Here is an 18,184-nt window from a genome sequence, read left to right on the forward strand (position 1 = left end):
ACCACTTTGTAAAAAAGTTTCGTTTTCCTCCCCAGGCACTTTTCCTAATTAAATTAAAATACTGTGTATTTAACTACATATGGAAGGTATATATGCAAATTAAATACATTGAAATGTATACAATTTTAATACAGATGCAGCTTGGATCTGGCGTTGCTGTGGCTGTGGTGTAGACTGGCAGCTATAGCTCTGATTTGATCCCTGGCCTGGGAACTTCTATATGCTGCCAGTGTGGCCCTAAAAAACAAAAATAGGAACAAAAACAGAAGAAAAACTGTAAGAGCTTACCACGGAGGCAAGGGTTTGGAGAGAGACCCCCCTTCTGGGTGCAGGTGTACAGGCTCTGCTGAAATCATAGCATTGAACCAAAACGCTCAGAAAAACTCTTCAGCCACAAAGACCGTACACTAAGCACTAGGTAGCAGCAGCGCATTGCTAAAAGAATTTGAAGTCTGTGATGAACTGAAGATGACCTCCGAAGCAATGAAATATAAACCAGCCCAAGTACCCAGACTAATAGCTTTACAGAAGAAAAGGCATCTCTATTTCCGCCCAGTCCTACAATGTTTACCATCCAATAAAAAAATTTTAGACACAAAGGTAAAAAAAGGAAGAAAATGACCCATTGCCAAAAGATAAAATAATCAGCTGAAATAAACTCAGCTATGTTCAAGATGCTGGAATTATCAGCAAGAAATTTTAAAAATAATTTTTTAATATGTCAAAAAATTGTGGAAATTCAGGAAAATATAGATAAACATACGAGGAAATTTCATTTGAGATATGGGAACTATATGAAAACCAAATGGAAAACCAGGTGGGGAAAAACTATGATATCAGAAATAAATCATTCGTTCTTCAAGGTTATCAAAAAACTGGATACAAGACAGAGAAAAAAGTCCCAGTAAACCTGAAGATAAATCAACAGAAATATCCCAACTGAACTACAAAGAGTTAAAAAAGAGTGAAAATAGGCAAATCACCCAAGAGTTTTGGGGCAGTAAGAATCCTAGATTTCCCATGTGAAAGTACGCAAACTAGAAGGTGATAAAGTGCCATCTCTGTAGTACTGAAAAAAATTCCAACAACTGCTATGGCGATAAAGATGAATATTACATAGCTTTGAAAGTATCACTGCAATAAGATGCCTAACACTTCTAAATGTGTGTATACTCAATAACAGAACTTGAAAATACATAAAGTCAGCACTGATAGACTTGAAAGGAGAAATAGGCAAATCCTTAAGTACAGCTGGACACTTCAACACAATTGTATCAGTAATTATCAGAATATTTAGACAGAAAAATAAAGATTTAGAAAATCTGAAAAGGCACTAGCAACCAAATTGACCTAACTGATGTATGTATATAGAGCCTTATACTCAACAATAGAACAAAACATTTTTTTTAAGTGCACATGGAACATCCATCAGCAGCATGTGACATAAACAACAGAGATATTTTAAGGAAATAAAATTACAGATCAATAACCCTCCTGATATAGACCAAATCTCTTAACAAAATATTAACAAATAAAATCCAGCAATATAAAAATGATTAATATAACATGACCAATTGGGGTTTATCCTAGGAATTCAATGTTACTTTAACATTTGAAAATCAATTAATATAATTAACTATTTCAACACCATAAAAGGAATAACCATATATTCAACTAAATACACACAGGAAAAATACATGGCAAAATTCAACATTCATTCTTAATAAAAGCTCTCAGACAACTATGAAAAAGATAACCTGCTAAGGAGCATATACCAAAAAAAAAAAAAAAACCCAAAAAACAAAAAAGCACTCTATCCCACATCATACTTAAAGGTGAAAGTCTAAATGCTTTACTCCTAAGATCAGAAACAAAGCCAGGATATCCATTCTTACTGTCTTGTTTGCAGTGTTGTACTGGTTCCAGCCCACGCAGCTGATCAAGAATAAGAAATACAATGCACACAAGATTAGAAAAAATGAAATAAAAATCATCTTCATTTTTGGATGATCTGATCTTATATAAAGAATTTACTCAAAAGAATCTATGAAGTTACGATAATAAATAATTGTATCAAGTTTACACAGTATGTAATCAATGCGTAATTGCATTTTTATATGAGTGTGGTAAGCAGCCTCTAAAATGGCCTCCCATGATTGCTGTCTTCTCCTATTTTTGCCCTATTATAATCTCACAAGTGTGAGTTGGACTTAGTGATTATCTTCTAGGTATGGTATGTGGTAAAAGTAACGGTATGTCACTTCTGTGGTTAGGCTTCCATCTTGGGTGTGCTCTCTCACTCTCGCTCACTTGCTTTGCGGGAAGCCAACTGCCATTTGTGAGTTGCCCATTGAAGAGGCTCACGTGACAAGAAACTGATAGTCTGTTTATATAAATCTCAATTAAAAAATAGTTAAATGATTTGAATAGACACTTCACCAAAGAAGATATACAGATGGCAAAGAGATGGTAGAAAATGATTGGTTATCAGTAAAAGCAAATTAAAACCACAGCACGATACCATGTACTTACCATAATGGCTAAAATTACAAATATGGACAATACCAAGTACTGATGAAGACGTGGGACATCTGAAAATCCTCATATGAGTGAGGAATGGTACAGCCACTTTAGAATACAATTAGCATTTTTTATGAAGTTAAATATGCACGTATCATATGACCCAGAAATCATACCTAGGTATTTACCCAAGAGAAATGAAAGCATATATCCGCACAAAGCCCTATAACATGAATGTTAGGACTTTATTCATTATCACTAAAAAACTGGAAACAGCCCAAAGGCCTATCAACGGATGAATGAATAACAACCTATACAATGGAATAACTACTGATACATAAACAATATTCATAAATCTCAATAGCATTGTGATAAGAGAAAGTCATAACAAAAAAAGCTAAATGTCATTAGAATCCACTTGTATGGTGTTGCAGAAAAGGCAAATTTATAGAGAAAGAAATTAGAATAGTAAATGCCAGTAGCTGTCAGGGGCAAGGTTAACATGAGAGGATTGTCTACAAAGGGGGCATGAGGTAAGTTTTTGGGAGATGGAAATAGTCCATATCTCCATTAGGTGTGCGGATACAATCTATTTATTTATTGAAACTCATCAAACTATACCCTTTAAAAGGGTGAAAATTACTGTATGTAAATTTAAAATTAGTAAAATATTTTATTTAAGGAGATGCTTGAACCTTTATATTAAAAGCTTTTTGAACTTTCTAGGTTTAACTTTGATCTCATATAGGTAAAGATTTAAGTTGCTAAGTGATTTTATTTCAGTAGAAAGAGTCAAGCAATTTTTGGTCTATTAGATAATGCTACACATATAAAGGAATAACCATATATTCAACTAAATACACACAGGAATGTGTATTTAGAATGTGCTTAGAATGTGCCACCTCCTGTGATTGGTAAGAACAGATTAATGAGGAAGTTAGCTAAGTCTCATACCTCATGGGTCATAAAACCTGATGAGAATAATTAGTAATGACTGATAGTAACTAACTAATAGAAATCATACTAATGCATAATGTGGTGTAAGTTGCAGACATGGCTTGGATCCCGCGTTGCTGTGGCTGTGGTGTAGGCTGGCGATTCGACCCCTAGCCTGGGAAACTCCATGTGCAGCCCTAGAAAAGGCAAAAAGACAAAACAAAAAACAAAAAACAGTCTAGAGCTATCGTTTTCTTTGTGAGAATATTTTAGATTCATTTTCATTAGCAGTTATTGGCAAGGATGAGATTTAAAATATTCTCAACTAGTGTGGCACAAGCCCGACTAACCTGAAAATATACCAGTCTGTGAACATCTGCTGTGTCCTGATGTCTAAAACACATAAAAAATTTTTTCTGGAGTAAGTCTTGATAAATTAAATATCTTTTGGATTTTGTTCATTTCATCTAAATTTTCAAATTAATTGTAACTCTTCAGTACTACTTTCCTAAGTGTTTTTTTTGTTTTTTGTTTTCCTTTTTTGGCTTCCCGACGGTTATACGGATTTTCCAGGGCCAGGGATCAGATCCGAACTGCAGTTGTAACCTATGCCACACCTGTGGGCAATGCTGCATCCTTTAAACTACTGTGCTGAGCCAGGAATCAAACCTGCATCCTGGAATTGCAGACGCTGCCAATCCCATTGTGCCACAATGGGAACTCCCTGAGGTGGTGGTGGTTTTTTTTTTTTTTTTTTACCATTTTCTCATAGACTATGATTTTTTAAAAACTTATTTATTATCTACCCTCCCTCCACCCCTCATTATAATATTGTTTCTATGAGAAGAGAGATTTTGTCTGTTTTTTCATGAATCTATTCCGATGCTTACAATCCATGCTGTGTCTCCTTGTAGCCTGACCAGATTCTAAAGTCTGGATAAGCAAATCCGAGTGTGGCCAGGGCTAAGGGGGTTGCTGCTCCTGATTGTCTTGGAAACATCATATCTTTCCCTATATGAACACATCTTGCCCTGGCATCTGTATTTTTTCTCTGGGATGATGATTAGTCCCACAGTTGTTTCAACATGGTAATTGGTGCTGAGGATATTTCTTTTCTATAAAGCACCACAGAAAAACAGGTTGGAAAGGCCTTGAAGAAATACAGAATTTCATGCCCATTCTCAGACTCAGATCCAAGCAAGTCAACAAATACAAAGAATTCCTTAACATGACAGGGTTAAAGAAAGGTATATGTAAGTTTCTGAATTTCCATCATGGCCTGAATGTTAGACCACTCAGAATTTTGCTATGATCTCTTAAGAATCCATGGAGAACTTCAGAGCTATTATGGCATCTGAATTTTAATGTATCACAGACAAGAAAAAACACACTTTAATCATATTTATTCAAACTGCCCAGTGAAGGGGTTTGGATCATCTTAACAGAAATTTCTGAGGGCAGCATGGAACAGGGAATGGCTTAATACTTATAGAAAATTCAAGGTTTTGTAGAAGTTAAGGGATCCAACAGATAGGTATTCTAACCTAAGCTTGAGCATATTTCAGAAAACACCTGTTTTCCTTTGAAATAGTCCTTTCACTTCAAATTGTCATTACTGGAAGCTGGAGGTAACACAACACATTTTGTAGTCAGGTAGAACTAGGTTTTAATATGTTCCACCAATAATTAGTGATGTACCAGTAGGCCAGTTATCTAATTACCAATATCCACACCTCAGCTTAATCATCTATAAACTAAGAATGATAAAAATCTTGGCATTATTGTTGAGACTAAATGAAATTATATAAATAAAGCCATAACCATTAATTAAATATGTAATTATAATGTAAAGTATATTGCAAATAATACTTTTTTTTCGAACTATGCATGTCTCTTTTTGAATTTTAGCAGAGAAGAACCTTTTAACCAAGACTATTTTCATGTAGTCAATTTCTCAGTTTATTCCTCAACTATTTAAAAATATTTATTGTCTACTTTAGTCATTGTCCTAAAGGAAATCTAGTCAGCAGACTTTTGTGTTGGTTCCGACTAGCTGTGACTGTGACTTGAATGAGCAGGTTGAAAGCAAGACACAAGATCAGGGAGGACTTCAAATTTCTGACCGAGTTTTTTCTTCAGAGGATTTTCTAGGTCCTGCAGTGTGTTTGTCATTTCCTCCCTTCATGGCCATAGTCTGAAATTTCTCCCTTAGCATTTTTATATATATGCTATATATATATAGACACACACACACACACACACACACACACACTGTATTTATACAAGTAGAGTTGATTTACAGTGCTGTGCCAATTTCTGCTGTACAGGATAGTGACCCAGTCATGCGTATACATACATTCTTTTTCTCATTCTATCTTCCATCATGTTCTATCCTAAGAGATAGAGACTGGATATATATAGTTCCCTGTGCTGTACAGTAGGACCTCATTGCTTATTCGTTCTAGATGTAATAGTTCGTGTCTACCAACTCCCAGTTCCCTTAGCATTTGAATTGAATCTTGGCTAGTTCCTTTTTTATTTTATTTTATTTTTTTTATTTTTTATTTTTTTGTCTTTTTGCCTTTTCTAGGGCCACTCTCTCGGTACATGGAGGTTCCCAGGCTAGGGGTCTAATCAGAGCTGTAGCCACCGGCCTATGCCAGAGCCACAGCAACATGGGATCCGAGCCACATCTGCAACCTACACCACAGCTCATGGCAACGCCGGATCCTTAACCCACTGAGCAAGGCCAGGGATCGAACCTGCAACCTCATGTTTCCTAGTCGGATTTGTTAACCACTGCGCCATGACGGGAACTCCTGGCTAGTTCCTAATTGACTGTAGTAAATAGCACTCTTAACCCTTTGCTTATTTTCTCAGAGACAGTCTCTGTTACTATATTCATTCCCTGAATAGCAGGCTGGGAAGGGATGCTGTAATCACCTAAATTTTAAAATCACTAGCTTATGTTATTGGTATTCCTCTTTTCTACCCTAAAAGTAACAAGTTTTTTTGGGGGGAGTAGGTCCAAATAAGGGAAATGCCATCCATATTGCAAAGCAATTCAAGAAAGAACAGATTGTTCTTTTAAAAAGTAAATGTTATTTTGAAAAGAAAGTGGAAAATTACCTTTCCCCCTCAATTCCTTTACACCACCAAGTTATGTTTAAGTTGGCAGCATCAACGATTTACAAATAAGAGGTGAATAGTTCTAATAGATGGTTAAGACGAAATACTCATGTGAGCTGAGTGGGTTATATGATAGCTATTCATGACAGGACTGATTCATTCAGCTGTTCCATTCTTAACCTGTGTGCTTTTTTGAGACATAAGCTCAGATAAAAATTCCTTGATTGAAGCCTTGCAACACTTTCTTCTCAATTTACACGTTCTATTGGACAGAGTTCTGAGCAGTATCTTCTGCATGTATTATGGCAGTGATACTAGGAACCATATGTTTTATCAGCATTTTTTTTTTTGCTACTCAGGGTAAGTATTTTACAGAAACTTCATTCCTCACATTGGATTTTATCAAAATTTTGTTTGTTTTTTTTCCCAAAAGGAGAGTTAAGGGTAAGTCTAATGAGATAATCACATTTTGACATCGGAAATATTCTTTTTTCCAGGTCTTTCTCAGGACTTAAGAAAAAAAAAAAATTCATGAATCCAAAGAAGAAATTCCTTTTAAAAAAGGAGATTAAATTTTTACTTTTCCTTTTTTAAATTTATGTGAAATATAGTTGACATATAATATTGTGTTAGTTTCAGGTGTACTACATAGTAATTTTTCATTTGCATAATTATGAAATGATTACCGTGACAAATCCATTAACCATCTGTCCCCATGCAAAGTTCTTGCAATGTTATTGACCACAGTCTTTATGCTGTGTATTATATCCCCATGACTTATTTATTACATAGCTGTAGATTTGTACCTCTTAATTGCCTTCATCTGTTTCATGCCACCCAAAGAAGAAAGTCTTTAGTAAACAGTTCTTAACAATGAGAACTATGTGTTTTATTTCATTTACTGTCCTTTCCACCCCACTGCAAATCATACACATTCACTCTTTGAGTTCACTGGCATTAATATTTTGCTACTTATTTTATGGGTTCCTGATGGCTTTCGTTTGAAGACAAATTTAAAGCAGTTCTTTCTTCCAGTTTAATTTAATTTTGCACACCTCTGTATTCCTCTAATTTGAATATTTTCCCCTTAACATTTAGATCAACTCTTCCTTTATTATTAATACAATATATAGTGACTATGGCACTGTTTTAAGGATCCCTGGATCAATCTTTTATTTTGTCCTTGAAATAAGAACAAGTAAGATTTGCTCTTATTTGTTCTTACAATGGTGACTGTTTCCATCAATATGTTTACAACTCCTTTGATTCCCCCTCCTCCCATCCTTGTTACAGAAGCATCACCCTTGGTAACAAATATTAAGGATTTGAATGTATCCTTTCCTACCTTCCCTTCCATCTACCTGCAGGAAGAACCAGCTAATTCAATGTTTGCATTATAATGGGTGATTATCCTATATGTACTTTCATACATCCTGTCTTTCTCATTTGAAAATAGGTTTTAGAAAAGAATCTGAAAGAGAATAGATGTGCGTATATGTATAATTTCCTGTATAGTTGAAATTATCACAACATTGTAAATAAACTATACCTCAGTAAAACTTTAAAAAAAATGAAGAAGAAAAGAAAATAGGTTTTGGGAATCAAGCTGTAATTCATTCTTTTTAATGACAACCTCATAATCCATAATGAGAATTTATTGGACCTTTTGCAACCAGCCCCTATGCGGGGCACTTATTTTATTCCAAATTTTTGCGGTTATAAATAACACTACAACATACATCCTTACAAACTAATGATTTAATTTTTGTGAGCTAGATTCCTGGAGGCTTTTCAGAAATTTCTGGGTCGGAAATTGTGTATATTCCCAATAAAATATATTTTGTGAGATATTTTCCTAAACCTGTGGTATTAATTTGAATTTTTACTGTCAAAGCATAAGAAAACATTTTTTTCTCCCACCGTGCCAGCAATAAATATTTTTATTCTTCTAATAGTTTGCAAGGCTGAAGGGTGAGACAAGCAGACACTCAACTGAAACTAATTTAAACAAAACAATTTATAGGCTCATTTTTTAAAAAAATAAATTTTATTGGAGTGTAGGTGATTTACAATGTTGTGTTAGTATCAGGTATAGCGAAGTGAATTAGCCATACATATACACATATACTCGTTCTTTTTCAGATTATTTCCCCATAGAGGCTATCATAAATTATTGAATAGATTTCCCTGAGCTATATAGTAGGTCCGTGTTAGTGATCAATTTTGTATATAGTACTGTGTATATGCCAGTCCCAACCTCCCAATCCACCCCTTCCCCCAGGGTTTCCCGCTTGGTAACCATAAATTTAGTTTCAAAACCTTTAGGTCTGTTTTTGCTTTGTGCATAAGTTCTTTTGTAACATTTTTATTAGATTCCACATGTTAATTATCTTATATGATATCATAGGCTCATTTAAATGGCAACTACAAGAGCAGTTCTGGGTTTTGGCACAGCTGAATTTGTGAACTAAAATGATGTGGCAGGTTCTCTCCTCTGGGGTCTTTTAGCTGTGCTCAGCTACTCCTGTCCTTATCTTCACACAGGTTTTATCCACTGACAGCCCTAGGCTCACATGATTTCATCTGGACCACCATAATTATAAGAGTTTTTTCTGTCATATCAGTGAAAGCATCCTATACATAACTCTTCTGATTAGCTTCTTTTTGCTCAATCCCTCCCAAACACCAGAAGAGCATTTTCTATAGAAGAAAGGAGTTATGTTACCAAAAGAAATTTTCCAGCATCATTACATGCAAAGAAATAGTCAGGCACACACACACACCCCTACTCAACAATGCTATATTTAATGGATATCATTTTCTCTCTTCTTTTTCCTTTTTTCTTGTTTCAAGGTAATTAAGACTCACTTTCTCTAATATTAATTTATAATGCAGACCTCAGCATCAATATTTGAATTAATCTTTCCTTAATCAGACAAAAGTGCTGTTCCAATTTGTTTATAAGAGTTTAAATATATAAATCCAGGGACTCTTGTTTAGCTGAGGAAATATAACAATTATGACGATTTATAATGATTTCCCCAGAACCTCGTAAGTTCCTGTCTTATGGAATCATTTGGATGGGAACAATCAAAGCAATGATAGAACTATGAAAAGATACATGAAGCAATTTAACCTAAGTTTATGTCCTTTGGAGAATGAAATAATAAAAATATCTAAATTTTATCATAATTTCTCTAAGCTTCATCAGAATTTATCTACCTAGAGAGATATTAACAATAACAGAAAGAAGAATGTATGCACAGTAAATGTTAGAGTTACAAGCATTTAATTCTTTTTTCTGGCTTTACTATCTTCAGTGTTCATAAATACTTAAGCATCATCACATTATTTAATCTTGTACTTACAAGTCTTATACATAGGTAATTAGACTCTGTATTTGATCCTGAACGAGGATGTCATACTACCTATTTTTTCCAGCATTATCGAGGTGTAATTGACATAAAGTCATTGTATAAGTTTAAGGTGAAAACACAGGTTCGGGGGGACCCTGGGGATGTGGCACCATGTGGCTTGGGGGAAGCATAATGCAATCAGAAGGTAGCTGTTTTCCTTTCTCTACTAATGCATCCTTCTTAGTCTCTGTGGTCCAGGAGGGTGTTTCATCCTCATCCCCAAGTTCTGAGGTTTTCACAGTGGCGTCTTGTCTATGGATAGCTGCTGACTGGTCTTGTAAAGAGGATCGAAGTAGGGAATGACCTGTGACGTCATTTGATGATTTCACTCTCTCATATAATCCTAAAGCAAGAGAAAGGAGATTAGGAGTTTCTGTAGTAGTGCAGCAGAAACGAATCTGACTAGGAACCATGAAGTTGCGGGTTCGATCCCTGGCCTTGCTCAGCGGGTTAAGGATCCAGCGTTGTCATGAACTGTGGTCTAGGTCACAGACACGGCTCGGATCTGGTGTTGCTGTGGCTCTGGAGTAGGCCGGCAGCAACAGCTCCCATTAGATCCCTAGCCTGGGAACCTCCATATGCCGCGGGTGCGGCCCTAAAAAGGACAAAAGACAAAAAAAAAAAAGAGAGAGAGAGAGATAAAGGAGATTAAAATTATGGGAGAAGATTGAGATTTTTTTCTGACTGTTAATATTATATATGCATGTTCTTCATTTAGAAAGTGAAAAGAAAATTTTAGTGTAACGCGTTTATATTTTACCTGTTTAACTGTTTTGGACTGATGAATTTCATACTTCCAAGTTGCTTGCAAATATCAGAAAATTTTGGATAATGACACCCAGGAGTATGAGAACTCTGTGATTCCTATGAAAAATAAATGCTATTCAAAGCATCAGTTAAACTCAGGTATGGAGGAAAATAGAAGCATTTATAATTAAAAATTGGTATAACAAATTATTGCCAGGCAATCTCTATTTCATTATTAAAATTGTGATCTACAACATACGATAAAGATATTTTTCATTCCAGGAATTGCAATTTCTTGTAACACGGTCGGCTTACCTCTTTGAATTGGGGATAATCAAACTTTAGTAGTTTCTGTTTACTGTCCCATAAGCTAATTCACTGCATATAAAGAAGAAATGAAATAATTTTTGAACTTCTTTCAGAGATCTATCAATCAGCAAAGGGAATCTTTCAGTGTATTTAATTTATAGTATGCATATGGTATAGTTTAATTGCCTACTAGGTTCATATTCCTTTATGGGACAGTATTGTACATTGATCCTTTGCAAAGCTCTACTCTTATATGCATTGTTTTGCTAACTAGACTTTCTTGAAACAGATCTTAACTCCTGACTTGCTCATAGGGGTGAAATTCACCTTGCAGACAATTCCATTCTATCTCTCGAAGTCATGAACAACTGAAAATTCAGGGAGCTTCCCTGAAGTTTCTTAAGTCAAGAAACCAATTCAATAGGATTCATAGCCATATAAATCTGCCGATTTTGATCAACTGTGGTACGACTTTGACCTTCTATTTTGCCCATCACTAACAATTGCCTTAAAATTTTCCTGCTAGAATATAATTCAGTTATCTTGGTTTTGTCTTTACCTTGAAAATAACTTTGAAGATGGCTTTTTTATTAACTGAATTTTTTTTGTTCTTATATTTTTTAGATAGCAAAGTTTGATGTGTAAGAGAAGGGAGAAATGGATTGTTTTCTTTCTTTAAACAAATAATTAGTGTGGTTCATGTATCTAGAGAATTCATGGAGGAAAGGTGTTGTTAGTATTGATATAAAAATTAAATGGTGAGAACCATAGAGTTTGTAAACTCTTGAGTATTTTTCTACTTTTCACTCATGTCCTGGAGGCTATGGCATCTTGGAGAAAGCTTTGCAGAAAAAGAAAAATACTCTTTCCCTCTCAACATCAAATGTTATTTTGTCTCTTGAGTCAGCAGTTATGTCCTCACATTTCATGGAAAATAATAGGAAAGGGTGTCAGAATTACAGCACCCAAGAGCAAAAACTTTCCAGGGAAGGAATCAAACTAACTCTAATTTTTTTTTAAAAAAAGAAAAAATACAGGGACTCATACAAAAACAAATGGTCTTGCTGTGAAAACAAATGCTACTATTTTTCTGACAGAGTTAAAACTTTTGAAGAGAGCCAAAAATTCTGCATTAAACTGGGCTCCCATCTTTTTAAGACAGATGATAAGGGTGAACAGGTAATTAGTTTTGAAACTGTAATTTTTCCCCATATTTTTTGTATGCAAGGAGAAAACCACTTAAAAATTTTAAAAACATTTGAAAACCAAGTGTATGTTAAATAACAGTGACTTATCTTTTCATGTTAAGTAGAAAAATTTGTGGTAAATAAAATGGCTCCCTTGTTATTGGGAACCACAGTACCAATTATTGCTTTATTTCAGGCTCTGGTGATGATTCTCTGTGTCTGCTCTAAGAAGAAATCCAGTTTCTTAACAAAAGCCCATTTTCTGGAGCTCCTGTTATGGCTCAGTGGTTAAGGAACCCGACTAGAATCCATAAGGAGGTGGGATCGATCTCTAGCCTCTCAGTGGGTTAAGGATCTGGCATTGCTGTGAGCTGTGATGTGGGTCAGACGCAGCTTGGATCCCAAGTTGCTGTGGCTCTGGCGTAGGCCGGCGGTACACTCTGATTCAACCCCTAGCCTGAGAACCTACGTATGCCACAGGTATGGCCCTAAAATGATCAAAAAAAAAAAAAAAAAAGCCCTTTTCTTGTGAGGCCATTGTGGGAATTGCCCTGTTTTCATGTTGTTATGTTTTGAAGTCCTTTGATAGTAATGGGCCTTTTAATGTGTTAATACTTGTGTCACATAGGAGATAAGGCAATAATAATCAATCCTAATTGAAAGTATAAAAAAGGATTTTGATAAAAATCAGATAATCTTTCTTGATGTTTACATTATTTTCTTTTTAAAAATGTATTTTATTGGAGTATAGCTGATTTACAATGTGTTAATTTCTGCTGTACAGTAAAGTGATTCTTTTTCATATTATTTTTATATTCTTTTCCATTATGGTTTATCAGAGGATATTGAATGTAGTTCCCTGTGCTATACAGTAGGAACTTATTGTTTATCCACTCTATGTATAACAGTTGGCATCTGCTAATCCTAAACTCCAATCCATCCCTCCCCCACTCCCTCACCTCCTTGGCAACCACAAGTCTGTTCTCTATATCTGTGATTCTGTTCCTGTTTCATGAATAAGTCATTTGTGTCATATTTTAGATTCCACGTACAAGTGATATCATATGGTATTTGTCTTTCTCTTTCTGACTTAACTTTACTTAGAGTGATAATCTCTAGGTCCATCCATATTGCTGCATTATTTCATTCTTTTTTATAGTGTTCACATTGTTTTCATTGTTAAAAAAGATGAGGGCTAAATTACATGTAGCGGTCTCTCTTCCCAGGAATTTATTCAGTCTTTGGTATCTTATTTTTTTTGGATTGGATTATCTCGGAAAGGGATTGTCAGCCCCTGGATGTGGGAAGATGGCTCCTTGATACACGATAATGTGTAAAACACACTTGAGATCTTCAGTTCATTTGTTAAGTATGGAAATGTATTGCCCAGATAAGTTTCACAAAGCAAAGCTTTCTGACCTCAACAGCAATCCTAAAAGTTTAATTTTAGTATTATAAAATATCCTTGGCATTAGAAAAACCCTGCAGACTTCCATGCTTCTGTACTTGTATTTATGTGGTTTCCTCAACTAGCAATGCTTTTCCCTTAGAACTTTGAGTTAGAATTCACTTTCTCTTTGAAGTCATTCTTGATCTTCAGCTTTGAAATGAGTTATTTTGCTATGCTCTGAAATAACATGTTTTTCCTTTTACCATTTCATGTCCAATCTAGAATATGGTGTCTCTCATCTTTTGTTCACCGATAGCACACAAGACGTTATACTTGATGGTTACTTCATAAATTAAAATATTATCAATATGGATGTTAATGAAGTTTATAGATCAAGAAATATATAGGGAGTAACTGAAAATTTGGGGGTTCAATGACTAGTCCCATGGTTTAAATCAAATACCTTCACTCTCCATCTGATTGTCTTCAATGTCTAGCAAAGCCCATTCCATGTCACAGACGAGTATACACTACCAAGAAAGGATTTGAAAATGAGTTGGCTTGGACTCAGTGTAATAAATTTTTTTCCCCATTTTTTAATGATACATCTTTCTATGATCCATGGGATCACAGAGTTTTAGAACTATAGATAACATTGAAGATCAGATGAATTTTTCTCTACTCATATTAAATAAACTAAGACAGTCCTAACAATTATTAATGGCAGAGACAAGCTGAGGACCAGGTCTCCTATTTCTGGATTTGGTCCTTTTTTTTTTTTTTTACTAGAATAGTATGTGAGAGCTTTTTTCTTGGCTGTAATAAATGTTAGTTTCAAATTTGCCGTTAATTATATCAGATTTGCAATTTCATCTCTCTCCATACTTGCATATATTACACCCTTTATCTGGATTACCTTTCTTCATCTAATTGGATCCTATTCAATAATTTAGTAGATAATTAGATCACTTATTTATTTGTGCATGCATTGATTTAATTCCTTGGAAACCAAGTACCAGTTTCTCTATAGTGGTTACTCACTAAGTGTGCATATCTTCTTTAAGACTTAGCTTAAATCTTCCCACATCCAAATTGCTTTCCCTGGCAAACTCTTTTCCCTTTGTCTGGATTAGAAGTGATGCTTCTGTGCCAAATGAATGTGTCATTCCCTCAGAATGTGAAACCCTTGGGGACGGGAATAGATTTTCTCTGCATGTGCATCCCAGGGCCTTGGTAATAGTGTGATGCTTTAGAAATGTTTGTTGAATAAATAAACGAACAGAGAAATAGCTCAATCTATAACTCCTTTCTTGCCTATAGTAGCATATCTACTGAAAACATGGTTTATATCTGAATATTAGGTCAATTTTAATTTTTTCCCCTCATTAACAGGCCTCTGCAGAGTTCAAAGATAAACAACAACTGTGCATATACCACAACAACCAAAATAGCTGCCACAACCTGCATCAGGCAGTTTTTCTTTATTTGTGAGAAGAATTCTATTTATTTTGATCTTGAATTTGGAGAAAGCAAATGAAATAGTGAACAGTCTGGTGCATCTGCTTTTTACCTGCAAGATGCGGATAAATGCTCTGTAATCCTGACATTGGTCTATTTGTGAAGTTAATTGCATATGTAAGAGAACTTGTGATTTGAGCTAGATCTTTTGAGTGTCAGAGCTTCATCTGCATGGGAAGGGGGTTGGTAAACACCTTTGACTTGATTTCAAGTGGAATTTATTTTAATGTCAAAATAAATTATTCAGAAATGAGTTATATCTTTTTCCCCCCTCTATCTCAGCTAGAGTTCCTTGAAACATATGATATCCTTCATACTATTTGTGAAGTAATGGCCAATACATTTGAGGGTTTTTTCTTTCTCCCTCTCTTTTTATGGCCATGCCCTTGGCATGTGGAAGTTCCCGGACCATGGACCGTGCCCTTGCCACAGCAACAACCTGAGCCTCTGCAGTGACAAGGCCAGGTTGTTGACCCACTGAGCCATTTGAGTTATTTTTGAATTGATGTTCAGGAAATTGAGGTGGACCATGGCATGACTATGTATATCCATTTTTCTTTTTCTGGGAAGTATATTAGTACCTTCAGATAGAATGAATTTCATTTCTGTGACTTCCACTTTATTACTTTTAGGTTTCAAAACTTTTTTCACAATTTATATAAGAATTAATAGTTGAAAAATAAAAATGAAAAGATGTGGAAGCATATTGAATACAAACTACATTCTCTTCTAATTTCTTTGCCTTTCCAGGGTACACTGTTAACATTTTGGTTTGTATCTTTCCAGACATTTTTGTCTGTCATTTGCTATAGATAATGCTATATGTAACTTTGTTACATATCTATCTCTGTGAATTATTTGAATATTTCTATAAACTAGAATGGAACTGCAGTGGGTCAAGGACCCAATGTTGTCTCTGTGAGGATGCAGGTTCGATCCCCAGCCTCATTCGATGGTCATGGATCTGATGTTTCTATATGCTGTGGCATAGGTCACAGATGCAGCTTGGATCTGGTGTTGCCATGGCTGTGGCATAAGCCATAGCTGTAGCTCCAATTCAGCTCATGGTCTGGGAACTTCTTTCCATATGCCACAGGTGTGGCTGTAAAGATGAAAAAGAAATAGAATGGAAACTGATATGTGAAATAGTATGCATTTTTTAAAATCCTGAAATATAAGAACTTAATTTCTACAAATGCTGTCAACTAGCACACACATGTATGCTTCTAGACCCAGCCAACTAGGAAGCCTAATCAGAACATCTGGAAACCTGCATAACCTATCCTGCAGCCCAGCTTGTGATGGCATTCATGCAGATGCCATTCATCTGCAGAGCTGAGCCAATGGCCCTATCTGGCCCTGAGCTTGGTGAGCATCTCTGCCAAATGTGGGTACCCAGCTATTGAGATATAATGCTGTGGAGCTAAATTTAGACAATGCTCAGGCAGGGAAGCAAATTTGCAGATCTGACCAGCTGCTGAGTAGGGCATCCAGTCCCATTTGATTAGGATGATAAACACTGTGGAGTGATACACAGTCCAATGCATTCTGCTATATTCCAAAGTCCCTCTTTGCATATGTAGGTAAAAAGAAGGGATTTAATTGTGCTAAATAGGGTGATCAGGGACAACCTACTTGAGAAATGATGTTGATACAATATCTTGAATGAGCAAGCTATGTGGGTTGCCTGATGGGAGAGCATCTTTATATAAAAACCCTGACGTGGGAGTGAATTTAATGTGCATGGGGAAATAGCAAGGAGTCCTGTGAGGCTGGAGCGAAGTGAGCAGAGGTGGAGGGGGAGAGAAATAGATCAGAGAGGTAATTAGGGTGAGAGCATGTGGGGCATCAGAAGTCACAGACTTTGATTTTTTTCACTAGGGTAATGAGAAGCTACTGGACAGCTTTGAGCAGAGGAGTGACAAAATCAGTCTTCTTGTTTTAGAAACTCACTTTGGGCACTTGCTGATATTAGATTGTGTGTGTGTGTGCATGAGTGCTTGTGTAAGTATGTATGTGTTGGGGGGAAGGGTAGTATAAATAGGTATGCAGGGAATCTATTGTAGTGACCCAGGTGAGAGATGATGGTGGCTTGATGAAGATTGATAAAGTCAGTCTGGTGAAACGTGGCCAGATTCCAGCTATATTTCAAAGGTGTGCGAGAGACAGGGAAGTCGGAGTGGTTCCAAGGCTTTTAGCCAGCAATTGTTAGAATAGTGTTGCCATTAATTCTGATGGGGCATAACCAGGATTCAGTTTTAGGTATAAGTTAGATAAATAGAATAAACCTTTAGTTATCCACAGGATGTTACATGGGCATTTTGATACATGATTATCAAGTTCAAAGGAGAAGGCTATGCATGCATCAGTGCAGAGACAGTGTTAATCCAATGAGGCTGCAGGTGGACTTTCAGGAATCTAAGTTCTGAGCCCTCAAATGTTTAGGATAATGGGGAGGTGAGGGTAACCATAGAACATTACTGAGAAAAGAGTGTAAAAAGATAGGAGGAAAACAATGAAAGAGCAGATAGGATCATGGGATACAAGAAGCGTCATTGAAATAATAACCAGAATTTGAAAAGTTGGTGACTTCTCACTGATAATTTTGTTGTTCCTTGATTTTATTACTTCATATCAGTTAGATTCATGAACATTTGGAGAAAAATTAAAATTTAATTACATTTTCTTCTGTGTATTGTGGTCTAGACCCTAAAATTTAAAACCCATGTTTTCATTGCTCAGTTTCACAGAATTTTAATGCTTTACTTGGTATGGAAGACATTAGGGCCAGTGGGAAAAAGTGCACTCTCATTTTTCTTTCTTTTTGCTTTAAGTATAGTTGATACACTGTATTACATTAATTCCAGTGTACAACATAGTAATTTGGTGTTTATATACATTATGAATTGATCACCACATTAAGTCCAGTAACCATCTATCACCAACACAAAGTTATTGCAATATTATTGACTATATTCCTTGTGATTTGTTTGTTTTATAACTAGCAGTTTGTACCTTTTCACTCCCTTCAT

This window comes from Phacochoerus africanus, chromosome 7, assembly GCF_016906955.1.
Source record: "Phacochoerus africanus isolate WHEZ1 chromosome 7, ROS_Pafr_v1, whole genome shotgun sequence".
NCBI lineage: Eukaryota > Metazoa > Chordata > Mammalia > Artiodactyla > Suidae > Phacochoerus > Phacochoerus africanus.